The sequence below is a fragment of the Mastomys coucha genome, unplaced genomic scaffold, assembly GCF_008632895.1.
Source record: "Mastomys coucha isolate ucsf_1 unplaced genomic scaffold, UCSF_Mcou_1 pScaffold6, whole genome shotgun sequence".
NCBI lineage: Eukaryota > Metazoa > Chordata > Mammalia > Rodentia > Muridae > Mastomys > Mastomys coucha.
In genome coordinates this window covers 8,982,559-8,995,124 of record NW_022196912.1, presented here as the reverse complement: position 1 = coordinate 8,995,124, position 12,566 = coordinate 8,982,559, and the positions used below count along the sequence as shown (strand labels likewise).

Sequence of the window (12,566 nt, the reverse complement as noted above, 5' to 3'; positions counted from 1 at the left end):
CTGAGCACAATCTGTAAGCAGGGGAACTTCATCTCAATGAGCTGAACTTTGGCTTTGACTCAAACATTCCACTTGGGAAGACAAGACTGTCACCATATACACTAACAGCACATACTGACCTGACTATCCCAAGAAGTGGCCTTAAAACCAGTGGGGACACTTCAAGTCTTGATAGCCCTGCCTGAGCCCCACTTCCTGGACCACCTGACATGGGCTAAACAAGAACTGGCTACCCAGCATAAACAAAGATGGTGGATGCTGCAGGGCAGACTGAGGAGGCAACTGGCTTTGGGTCTCCTCCGAGCCACCTACATAGAGACCACACAAACTGCCCAACTCCTCAGACCCGGGTATAGTGTTCCAAATTGAGAAGCCTGAATACACCACTTTCAGATATGCCACCTGAGCTCAGGTAAATCCCAAAGGGTGAAAGAAGGTCCCACAAGAGATCCAGGCTTGAGGAAGTAGGCCTGGGGAGCATTGGCAATCTGACTTTCCTGAAATTGGGCCTACTGATTTGGCTATAAATATTTGCTGCTGTTTGTAGACACCTTCTCAGAATGGGTGGAAGCCTACCCCACCCAAACAGACTGGTCTAATCGTTACTAAAAAAAAACTTCTACATTTGGACTGCCCCTAGCTTTGGAGTCTGACAATGGCCTGGCCTTCCATGTCTCAAAAGTGTCTCAAAATCCTACAAAAGTATTAAATATTAATTGGAAATTGCAGTGTGTGTAAAGCCCACAGAGCTCATGTCAGGTAGAAAAAATGAATAGCACTCATAAGGAGACTGACCAAATTGACCTGGAAAACTGATAAAATATTGGACCAACTTCCTCCCCATCCTCTGGGCAGGGCCTGATGTGCTCCTCACTAGGAGGGGCTTCTTCCTTCTGAAGTTATGTTTGGGAGACACCTCCCACCCTATCCAAACTCTGAGAGGCTTCCTGAGCAGAAATGTACGATCACCCCTCTCTCCAGTCTTTGAAGGCATTGCATGAAGCTCACGGGGCCATTGACTGAACTGTGAAGGAGTCCTGCTGTCTCCTGCATCCAAATCCACCTAGCAGTTCCAGCCAGGAGACTTGGTTTGGGTAAAGAGTTTCCCTGTCTCAACCTTGGAACCTGTCCAGAAGGGGTCCTACCCAGTTGTGTTAGTTTTACTGCTATAAAGAGACCCCATTACCAATGCAAGTCATATAAAGGACAACATTTAATTGGGACTGGCTTACAGGTTCAGAGGTTCAGTCCATTATCGTCAAGGTGGGAGGATGGCAGTGTGCAGGCAGGCATGGTGTAGACAGAGCTGAGGGTTCTATATCTTCATCTGAAAGCTGCTAGGAAAATAATGACTTCCAGGGAGCTAGGATAAGGGTCTTAAAGCCCATGCCCACAGTAACACACCTATTCCAACAAGGCCACACCTCCAAGTAGTGCCACTCCCTGGGCCAAGCATATACAAACCTTTACACCAGTCATCCTCACCACCCTAACTGCTATCAAAGTAGCTGGCATTGTCTCTTGAAGAAGGGTCACTGGAGATGATGACAGGTGGACCATCACTTGGACTTCAGACCTCTTAAAGATAAGACTGACCAGAGCTTGCTAACCCAGGATACACAATCCCTGTTAGCCTCAAACCAGGCTGTGGGAACTCAGAAAAACTGGATGGTAAACTGCTATCTGTTGGGTAGACCTCTGCTCTCTCATGTCCCTTCCAGGGTAGAACAATATGGGTCTAGTGGATGGACAGGAAGTCAATAAATCAGTTTGTGTAGAAGACTGGCTAGGAAAAGTCCATCAGGGATTACAGTGTTTCTGCTGAGGACATACAGTACCTCTGCCGAGGTAAAGGTACCTACACCATGTCCTCCAGCCACTTGGCTTCCTTGTACTAACTGGCTAAAGGTCCTTCTCCAACTCTTTGGAAAGTCACACTTCACTTCATGTATGTTATCCCCCGGGTATATGGCTATAATAGAGAAGAGGAGAGAACTCATATTGACCTTGACTCAATATTAACAAAAGAAAAATGGGTCCCAATTCCAGTCCTGATCCTAGAAGGGGCAGGAAACTATGACCCCAGCCTCAAGTGTTGGGGAACCAAAACTTTAAAGAACTCGGGTTCCAGATAGATATAGACCTAGATCATTTGGGGAATTCTTTTTCTAGACTGGAGAGTCAAGTTGACTCCCTTACAGAGGTAGTCCTACAGAACAGAAGGAAGCTGGACCCCCTTTTTACTAAACAGGACCTTGCTCCTAGCCTTAGGAGAAACTTGTTGTTTATGTGCCAACCAATCAGGAACAATTCGAGAAAACTTTGCTGTGATCAAAGAAATCCTCAAAGGGAAAAAAGGAGACATCGGTTAGGTAAATTAGTATTGGTCTCTTCTTTACTTGGTCCCCATGGCTGACCACCTTACTATTGAGCATTAGCCACACTGTTGATTCTTAGTCTGACCAGGCTAAAACTTGAACCCTGCATTCCCAACTGCATGACCAACTACATCACAAAGAATAAACTCAGTTTAGCTACTGGTCCTTAGGTCCAAACTATGCCCCCTAGAATATAAGTCAGTCATTTGATTCATTCCCATAGAACCAATGGGAGTGTGACAGGGCAAGACAGTGCAGAGGCTCGTGCACAGAGAATTACCAAACTCTCTCCTGGGAACCCAAGGTCAAGATGCCCAGCTACCGTAGCCTCTGCTAGCCTGCTCGCTTTTGCAAAGACCTCTGGAGCTGCTGAACAAGATGCCAGGACATGGTTTGCGCCTTTTTGCTGTGGTCATGAGGATGACACTTAGGGCCCACACACCTGCATGTAGTCCCAGCTAGCTAGAAAAAGACTTTTAATATACACTGAGCTGTGTCTAGGTGGGCTGTCTATAACATACATACATAACTGAAACAAAAATTTTCTTGAAATACTAATCAAGAGCTCTCTGAGACTTTTTTTCTTAATTCTGAGAAATATAGTTTTTATCTTTTTCCTTTGTAGTATAAAGGATTGAACCTAGGGCTTCCTGCATTCTAAGTAAGCACTCCTCCTCTGAGCGATATCCCCAGACCTTTTGCTTTCTATTTTGAAACAGTGTCTCATAGAATGTCTAGGTCTTGCCTCAAGTCTTCCAGCAGCTGCAACTGCAGGTTTGTGCCACCAGGTCTGGCAAATGTGTATTTTAATGTAGTTTATATATATATATATCACAGCACTTAAAAGGTGGAAGCAAAAGGACCAGGAGTTCAGGGTCAGCCTCAACCTCATAAAGAGTTCAAAGCTCTCCTGGATTTCATGATTATATAATTTATAATTAATGCTGATTGTCAACTTGACAGGACCTAGGATCAACTAAGAGACAAGGGCATTTCTATAGTAAAGAGTTGGCTGGGTTAGGTCAGTGTCTTGGCAGGGTGCTGGGGCTGCCTAGATTATGCTAATGAGGGGGTGACCTCCCTTAGTGTAGGTAGTACTGTTCTGTGGTCCAGGGAGACATGAGCCGAGCACTAGCACTCATTTCTCTCTGCTTCCTGACGATGGAGTCGGTATGACCAGTGTCACCAAACTCTCACCGCTGTGACTTCCCCACAGTGATACTATGAGCCAAAAGAAACCTTTCATGGGGTGTTTTATTATAGCAACAAGACAAATATCTAATACAAACCCTGTCTCAAAAACACTTTTTAAGGGCTAGGCATGGTGATTCATGCCTTTAATCCTAGCACTCATGAGGCAGAGGCAGGTGAATATGAGTTCAAAGCCATTCTAGTCTACATAGTGGGTTCCAGGGCAGACAGGGCTATGTAGACAGACACTATAAACAACAAAGCATAAGGCCCCAAAAGTATTTAAGTATGTGTTAGTATGTATTGCTTTCAACCCACTATAATGAATATATATCTTGTAGTGGATCCTAACCATTTTATTTCTTATTAAATTATTTGAAACTATAAAACACATTGTGGTCCTTCTGCCTACACAATGGGGAGGTACTGTTGTAGAAAAAAATAAATAGAACTGAGCTAAGATTGCGGCAGAGATTTGTTGATGGTTTGATAGACTGGACAAATAGAAATCACTGAGAAAAGATTTACAAGAGCTGTAGACCCTAAGGGGCAGGGAAGCATTCCATACAGAGATAACAGGTGTACCAAGTCCTAAGGAAGCACTTGCCCGTTGGGAGACCAGCAAGGAACTTGGCTGCCTGGAGCACAGAGAGCCAAGAGCACAGAGTTAAGTTCTAGGAAGAGACTAAGGAGTTCGTATTATGTAAAGCCTTCAGATCATTGTGAGAACTTGGACTTTTCATGTTAAATGGGCAGGAAAGTAATGAGATCCAGTTTACATTTCAGATGAATCTCTGGAACTAGCTGGTTTCAAAGAGGCCTTAGTAAATGCAAGAAAACCAATAGAGAGGCTTTCTATGACCAGAGAAGTAACTAGGAAGGCAAAGTGTTAGTGGCTCAACCCACTAGAGAGTGGGAAGAATGGACAGATGCGAGGTAAAATGTAGTACTACTAACAGAGCTTTTCAAAGGCTAGGCTGGGGTGGAGTTGGGTGGGGTAATGAGCTTTAAAAGGAGCACTCTAGGGTTTCTGGCCAGAGCAGTGAGAGGATGAAGCTGCATCTAGAGAGGTAGGGGCAGAAGTTTACTTGAAGCCGGTTTAAATAACAACAGAGAAAGAAGAGGAACTGTGCAGACAAATCAGAGGTGAAATGTGCACATTCCACTAGCTGTAGATTAAGAACATGTTGGAAGCAGGAAAAACAGGTCTACATTGAACTCCTTCACACTTTTTATTGTTCCCGAAACAATGCAGTATAACTATTTGCCACAGACTGGGGTTTCTTATGGGTTCCCTTGTTCCTCGGGATGATGGGTTCTGGCCAGGTGTGCACGGAATTTGGCTTTGACAAACAGACTCAACACAAGTAGTGTGGGATCTGAGTGTATTTCTTTAAAAATGACATGAGGATTTTACAGTCATTGCAAAAGAAAATGAAAAATCTATCAGCTCAGTAGTCGAGGTACATCTGAGGCCATCTAAAACACACTGGATCTAAAACATCAGCCATCTCCTCTGGACTGGCGCAGCACCCCCGGGCTCTGAGCACACTCGGGGCTGCATGGGCCTGGCCGGGGGTCCGGCTGGAGTCCAGCGGGGGGGGGTGCTGCGGGTGTGCCAGCCAGGAGGGTAGAGGCTCGAATCTCGAATCCTCAATGCTGAATGCTTGAATCTCGAATGCTCACTCTCTTGAATCTCAACTGGTGCTGCACCACCTCCCGCCCCCGCCCAAGTGTTCTGGGCCCGGGGGCGGGGGGGGGGGCGCTACGGACTTCCACCTAAGTTCTGGTTCTGGTCCGAGTGCGAGCGAGTCCAAATGCTGAATGCAGACTGCTGAATCTAGAATGCTGAATGCTCCAGACTGTCTCTCACACACACTCTGCTCAAGGTCCCGCCTATCCTAGGTAAAACGCCCACTATGCTAATCTTTTAGGGAAGTAGAGACAGTCTCTTGCTAATTCCTAGGAGTGGTTCAGCTGTATGTAGTACATGACTGAGAATGAGGATTTTACTTGACCTTGTTCTGGGATAAGTCTCTCATTCTGTAAACTTCAATGCCCTACCCACAATGCTGGAGGCAATTAGTTTGGATGGCTTAACATTCCAAGCCAGGGTTTGACTAGGACATTGGAACATTGGTGAAGGTCAGAGAGCAATTCTTTTTCTAGCTGTTAAGAAATGATATCTTGGTGGGCCCCTAGCACACAAGTATGAGGACATATTTGGGCTACTTCTGAGTTTGGGGTACCAGGCAACAATGCGGAGGCAGGAGACTGACTTCCCTTGAAGTTTTTGCCTCAAATACTGCAAAGTCTGCGTGGCAACTATTTGCATAGCATTTATACTAAATTCTACAAGTGATTCATACTGCATGGAAGGATGTATTCAGTTATATTGAGATACCGTCATTCTAGAGTCTAGATATAGAGCACTTGAACATCCTCAGATTTTGACATTGTTTTGCAGGAGTTCTAAAATGAATGCTTTACAAATAGACTACTGACTACTAGAAGAAGTGGGGACCAAAAAATTAGTTTTAAAGGTTGAATACCTCATTTGAGGAATATAGTCTTGTTTTGGATGGACACAAAACTGCTTTTATAACTTGTAACTGATTTAAAGTATTTGGATTTTTGAAAACATGGTAGCATGAATCTGAGCCATAAGTTTTTGTTTTTATTTTTTTATTTTCTTTTAAATAACTGAGACCAGAGAGATGGCAGTGGGCATGAAAGACTTCCAGAGCGCGGGAGACTCAAGTCACTCAAGTCTCAGGATAACACGACCACCCAATAACTCACAAGAGACCGAACTTGCTGCAATCACATGAGGTTTATTTGGGATAGGCTGGTACTGGGGTCGATCTCGTGACCATGCAGGCCAGAGGAGTTCGACCCCGAACACAAGAAGTGAAGGGTATTTAAAGGGAAAAACCACAAACTAGGGGGGATGGTATGAGAGGGTTACCAAGGAAACATAACATAAAAACTGTGGAAAATTCCAAAGGGACCCAGCCCCTGGTTGAATCAGGTCACAAGGAAGTCATCCTGCACACTCATTGTCTAGAGGAATGTGGTTTGGTCAATGCTATCTTCTTAATGGTTAACTGCTATCCTGTTCCTTATTTTGGGCAATGCTATCTTCTTAATGGCTGACCACTATCCTGTTCCTTATTCTGGGCCCTAGCTGGAGGGGGTCTCTGTGATCAACAAGTTCCTGGAACTGACCAGTCCACATTCTTGGCTCGTTACAGAGACTTCCTATGCCTTCTTTAAGTAAAGGTTACACATTAATGCATTTCCATTAACATGCTTTTTCCAAAATTTCTAAATTCAGTCTTTCATTCCCCACTTTTTCTAGTAGATAGTTCTAATCATAGAACTAAATATCAGTATCATCATATTCTAGATTTTCCTGGCCTTGCAAAGTATAATATTGTTGGCGTAACATTAGAATCTGAACAGCACTTATTTTTTTTCCTGATAAAAGCAACTAATTTATTTAGCACGCATGGACCTATAGTTATTTAGTCTTCCTCTTAGCTTACTCATGGAGTCTCTAATGACTCCTGAATGGTTTACATAAAAGCAACATTCTTCTATATTTAAATCAATGGCAGCTCTTAAATCTCTATAAGCCTTATGCTGCACTACCATAGCGGATATTCCTGTAGCTGCCCCTGCAGTCCCTAAGCACAGTTCCAACATAACTGCCAGAGGAACTCCTTAACTCTCTTCTATTGCCAGGCACTACCTTACTAGCTCTCAAGCTTCCTAGCTTCTCTTATTTCCTGTCTTTATCTCCAGCTCTCTAGCCTCTTATTCCTTCTCACTCTCACACTAGACTCCATCTTCAAAGACTCTCTTTTAAACGTTCTATCTCTTCGTTATGCCCTTCACAGTCCTTCTGCAACTTTCCTTTTTCTTTCTCCATTTAAAACACTTTCTCAACCATTTGCACTAGTTTTCTTAACGACTTATCCTGCATCTCTTCTAACTTTCGTAGTCTTTCAACTCCACCAGAAATCCAGGAATGGCTGAATAATAGAGAACATACGGGAAGCCTAACACAGCTTTCAGAAATATTGACAATTAATAGAGACTGCTGGACACCTGGACAGCCCTTCAAAACATTGGAGCATCAATCTTCAGCCTTCTGGCCCATGAATGTCTGAGGACAGGAACTTTAAGGACTGACCTACTCTGTCTCGGCAGATATAAGCTGTCCTAAGCCTGTGTGTCCTTTTTGGACAGCATCGTCTGCAGATGAAGAGGCAACTTTTGCCCAGTGTCTGTCTCACCACAGCTGGAGCAACTCAAATGATGCTCAGTTTCTTCTTTGAGTCTGAGAAAAGGGTACTGTCAGTCGCAGACAGGTCTCTAGCCAGAGGAATAAATAATATCAAATGTCATATTCTGTGGATTCCTGATGGTTTTGAAAACCAACTATATGTAAAGTAAACTATTGTCTACGAATTACTCTCAGTTCTTTTTCTTGAAATCACCCTAATAATAAACTCAGAGCCATGAAATTGCTAATTTGGCCCTAAACTCACAGGTCTAAACATCTCAGATCTGTCTATAATAGCAGTAAAGAAAAAGGAACTGGTTCTAAGCCCTGTCTACTAGGGAAATACTGAAACCAGAAATCTCTTAAGGGAATATAGAAAACTTTATCTTTTGGTCTTGAAGTATGCAAAACAAAACTCTATTAGCAATAAGTCAATAAGAATATCATTGTACACTCAGTCTTAACAACAAATTCTCAACTTAAAAGCTCTTATTTATTTCTTGCACACTAGTTTAAGATGTAAATGGTTTATAACACAAGCCTCAATTTTTACCAATCAGTATTAAAAATATAAACACCAAAGCAAATTTTCTGAGAATAAGCTGTGTATCTGAAGAAATACTCAAATACCTGACTAAATTCTAGTCACACAATGTTTCTAGTTTAAATTATCTATACACCAATTAAATCACTTTCAGTATAGGGTAAATATTATCAGAAGGTCGTTTTTACCAAAGATAACATTGATTTTGTACCAAATAGGAACATATGAATTTAACTCAGTAACAAATTATAAGGCTTTCTATAGCTATACAATTAAATCTAGCTATTTCTTCCCTATTTCAAATATAACCATTAACAACCCTCTCTAGCCCCAAAGCCCAGGGAACCGGGTAGATGACTCATCATAACTTCTTCAAGCTGAACGGGGGCGTAGATATAAAAGAGGGGTGGGGAAGGAAAAACAGAATTTATTAGTTTTCTGATGTCTGTGTCTTGACTGGATCAGGCTGAAGTCCAGGACATCAGGAGTTCAAGCAGGCCAGTTTAGCATGTCAGGACAAGGAAATTCACCAAGGCTGTATATTTCTGTAATACATGAATCTCAAGACAAATTTTCAGTATCATTAAGATATAATTTTTTTTGTTTGATTCTCTGGAATCTAGTTTTCTGGAAGGTGTAAATACTCCAATCACCTTTTCTCAAAAACACAAAAACAAAACCCTTAATCATCAATACAAAGAAATCTACCTGGGTGGTATTTGGGTTCCCAGTGCCTCAAAGTCTCCAAATAAGAAAAAGTCTGTCTCCATTTCTGATATAAATGACAAGATAAAATTCCTTATTTTGCTAATACTGAGTGCACCAGCTATTCTAGGTGCATTTGACCAGGGAAGGGAAGGCATCTCCCACTGGCTCAGTGACCACAGACAATCGTAGGTGCAAAACAGCCTCCTCCCAGCAACAGCCACAGCTGTTCCAAGTTTCCTTTTTAAGCTTGTTTACTCTAGGGGCAAAGGTGCTAGCAGTTTAGCATTACTACCATGTTTCGATAGAATTTGGATTATTTTTCTATTTACTTTTTATTTCCAAGGCAAACTAACTCTTTATTTGTCTCCAGACTGCTCATCACTTGTCTCTACTTTACTAGACTCTACACCTTTTGTAATTTTAAGGTATAACCATAATTTAAACAAAACCCAGTTTTAAACATTCCATTTTCTTTAAATCAATATCAAAGTACTACTGTCACATTACAAAGCTTAGCTGCCAATTCTTACATATGGATGCATGACAGTGCAATTTTGAATATATCAAAAAGACATCGTTTTAAATCTTATCTCTGGTCCAGGCCTCACCCTTGGCCTCACTAAATTTATAAGTGGTAAGAGTTACATAAAATATTATGAAGACCTGTTTTCCTGGGTCGGCTCATGCCATGTGTTGTCGTTTAACATGACTCCAACCCTGAGTTACCAATTTTAAGCTAATTCTCTGTTACTAATATTACAAGCAAAAAGCTGTTGCCACCTCATACAGACACAGTCTCTATCAGCTCTTTTTCATCTGGGCTTAACTCCTGGCCACAGCACAATGGCTTACCAGTCTCTGCTATACAAATTGAGACTGTCTTTTACCAATTTAAACTAAATCAAAGTTTTAACCAATTTTTTCTTCAATCATGAAACACAGAACAACAATCATTTATCTAAACAGTGCCTACCACATGGTAAGCAAAGCATAACTCCCAAGGTTGCAATATCCAATCACCACAGTTTACAAGGTACCAATTCAATAATTTTTGAACCAGATGATAAAGACAATATTTTAACCCAATTAATCTATTTTGTAAAAAACTTACTTGGTTGTTCAGGGGTCCCTGACTGCTGTGCCCTGCTCTCTGGCCGCACCTCACCTTGGCCCCTGGGTAGCCCATGTCAGTAGAGCCAAGGTACCTGTCTTGGGCTTCAAAGTAGCAGCTGCTCCTCCCGAAGACATGCCTCCTCCAGGGCCCCGTCCCTGTATAGAGCTGTGGACTCTGCCCAGGTCCCACTGCTGTAGACCCAGTTAGCCAGGCCTGTCTCCAGGTAGACCACCACTTAATCCTGCACTTGTCCCACCAATGGCTCCATTGCTTTTTGGACACTCTCAGCACATAAGACAGCCCCAAAGACAAAGAATGCCACAAGATGGCCCCAGTTGGGGCCCCCTTGGAAAAGTTCATGGGATACCTGGGTGTAGCGTTGCTAGATTGAGCCTGGGGTCACGTAGCTAAGCGGCAGGTCAGAGATGGTATGGCGGAAGTGGGTCTCAAATTCGTCTCCAGCAGCCTGCATGGCTTGGTGCAGCGGATCGGCTGCTGGGCCTTCCCCAGAGCCAGCTCCACAGGTATAACCTTTCTGCCTCAGCTTCCACTAGAGCCTGTGTGTCTGGGGTTGAGGCTGGGGTCGCCATCTGGGCGGCCAGCCTGGATGGGGAAAAGGCCAGGGATCTGGATCTGGCCTGGAAAGAACTGGAGCTGCAGCACCTGGGTCCAGGCCCCTAACTCCAACGCTTTGGCAGCTGTGGGGCTGATTCCATGTTTCTGACTGCCCTCTCAGGAAACCCGGGACCACGGGATTCCTGCCGACACCATTTTTTATTCCCGGTTTCCCCAGGAGCAGCCCAAAGACCCAGAGGCAGCGGCTCTAGCTCCAACACCACCCATCAGTCAAGGGGGGTATAAGTTGTCAGTCCAAGGTCCAAACACACACACACACACAAAATCAGTCACCACATAGACATCCACCTTTTCAGGTCCATGACACTAAGAAAGACAACTGGGCCCAGTAACAAATATCAGGTACACAGGTAATCAAAGCCAAATTACAGAGTTGCTCGGCCTGTGCCTGTCATGGCTGCCAAGATGGACTGGTCACAAAATACACACAAAAAGACTCGTCTCAATCGCGAGTGCCAAACTTACTTCAGAAAAACAGCCAGCCAGAAATTTACTGAGGTTCTTATTTCACCTGAATTGACATGTCTCTAGCCTCCGTCCAGTGAGCCAACGTCAGAGTTACCGTCTGTCCCATCGCAGTCACAAGGGTGACAAAAATCACAAACACAACACAGAAAATTAGAGAATAAGGCAGGAAAAAATGGTTTAGGCAGAGAAAGTTGTACTATCAAAATGACCAGGAGAACAGACACACCTTCCTCCTCTCGAGGAGTGCTGTCCTCTAGTGGGATTCCTCCAGGCATCCCCGAGGTTCCCTAAATTTCCACTGGGATGTCTCCCATGGTGGCAGCCGGTGACCTTTTGGCACATCTACCGTCCTCTTCCTTCCTCATCTCAAGGACAGGGAGTCGCAGTCCTGTCCCGGGATGCGACCGACTGCATAATATGAGCTCAAGAACTGACCTCTGCTACCTTTACTCAGGATGCGACCGGCTGCAGGGAATGGAAGTAAGAAACAGACTCACAGATTGCCAACAGGCAGGCAGTTCACAGACAAATTACAAGGACTTAAACGGACAAACAGACCACAATTAAGAACTCACCTCCAAGGGGTCTTCAGAGAGTCAAGGGTGGTCGTAAATCCCACAGACGAGCCCCCAAATGAAAGACTTCCAGAGCTCGGGAGAGCCTCATTCAAGTCTCAGGATAACACGACCACCCAATAACTCACAAGAGACCGAACTTGCTGCAATCACATGAGGTTTATTTGGGATAGACCAGTACCGGGTCGATCTCGTGACCATGCAGGCCAGAGGAGTTCGACCACAAACACAAGAAGTGAAGGGTATTTAAAGGGAAAAACCACAAACTGGCGTGTGTGTGTGTGTGTGTGTGTGTGTGTGTGTGTGTGTGTGTGTGTGAGGGTTACCAAGGAAACATAACATAAAAACTGTGGAAAATTCCAAAGGGACCCAACCCCTGGTTGAATCAGGTCACAAGGAAGTCGTCCTGCACACTCATTGTCTAGAGGAATATGGTTTGGTCAATGCTATCTTCTTAATGGCTGACCTCTATCCTGTTCCTTATTCTGGGCCCTAGCTGGAGGGGGTCTCTGTGATCAACAAGTTCCTGGAACTGACCAGTCCACATTCTTGGCTTGTTACAGAGACTTCCTATGCCTTCTTTAAGTAAAGGTTATACATTAATGCATTTCCATTAACATGCTTTTTCCAAAATTTCTAAATTCAGTCTTTCAGGCAAACG

General features: G+C 43.7%; 1 pseudogene; it reads right to left on the bottom strand.

The window, feature by feature from the left end:
- Positions 1 to 10,329: 10,329 nt before the first annotated feature.
- On the bottom strand, positions 10,330 to 10,816 carry LOC116080453 (annotated as a pseudogene).
- Positions 10,817 to 12,566: the final 1,750 nt, after the last annotated feature.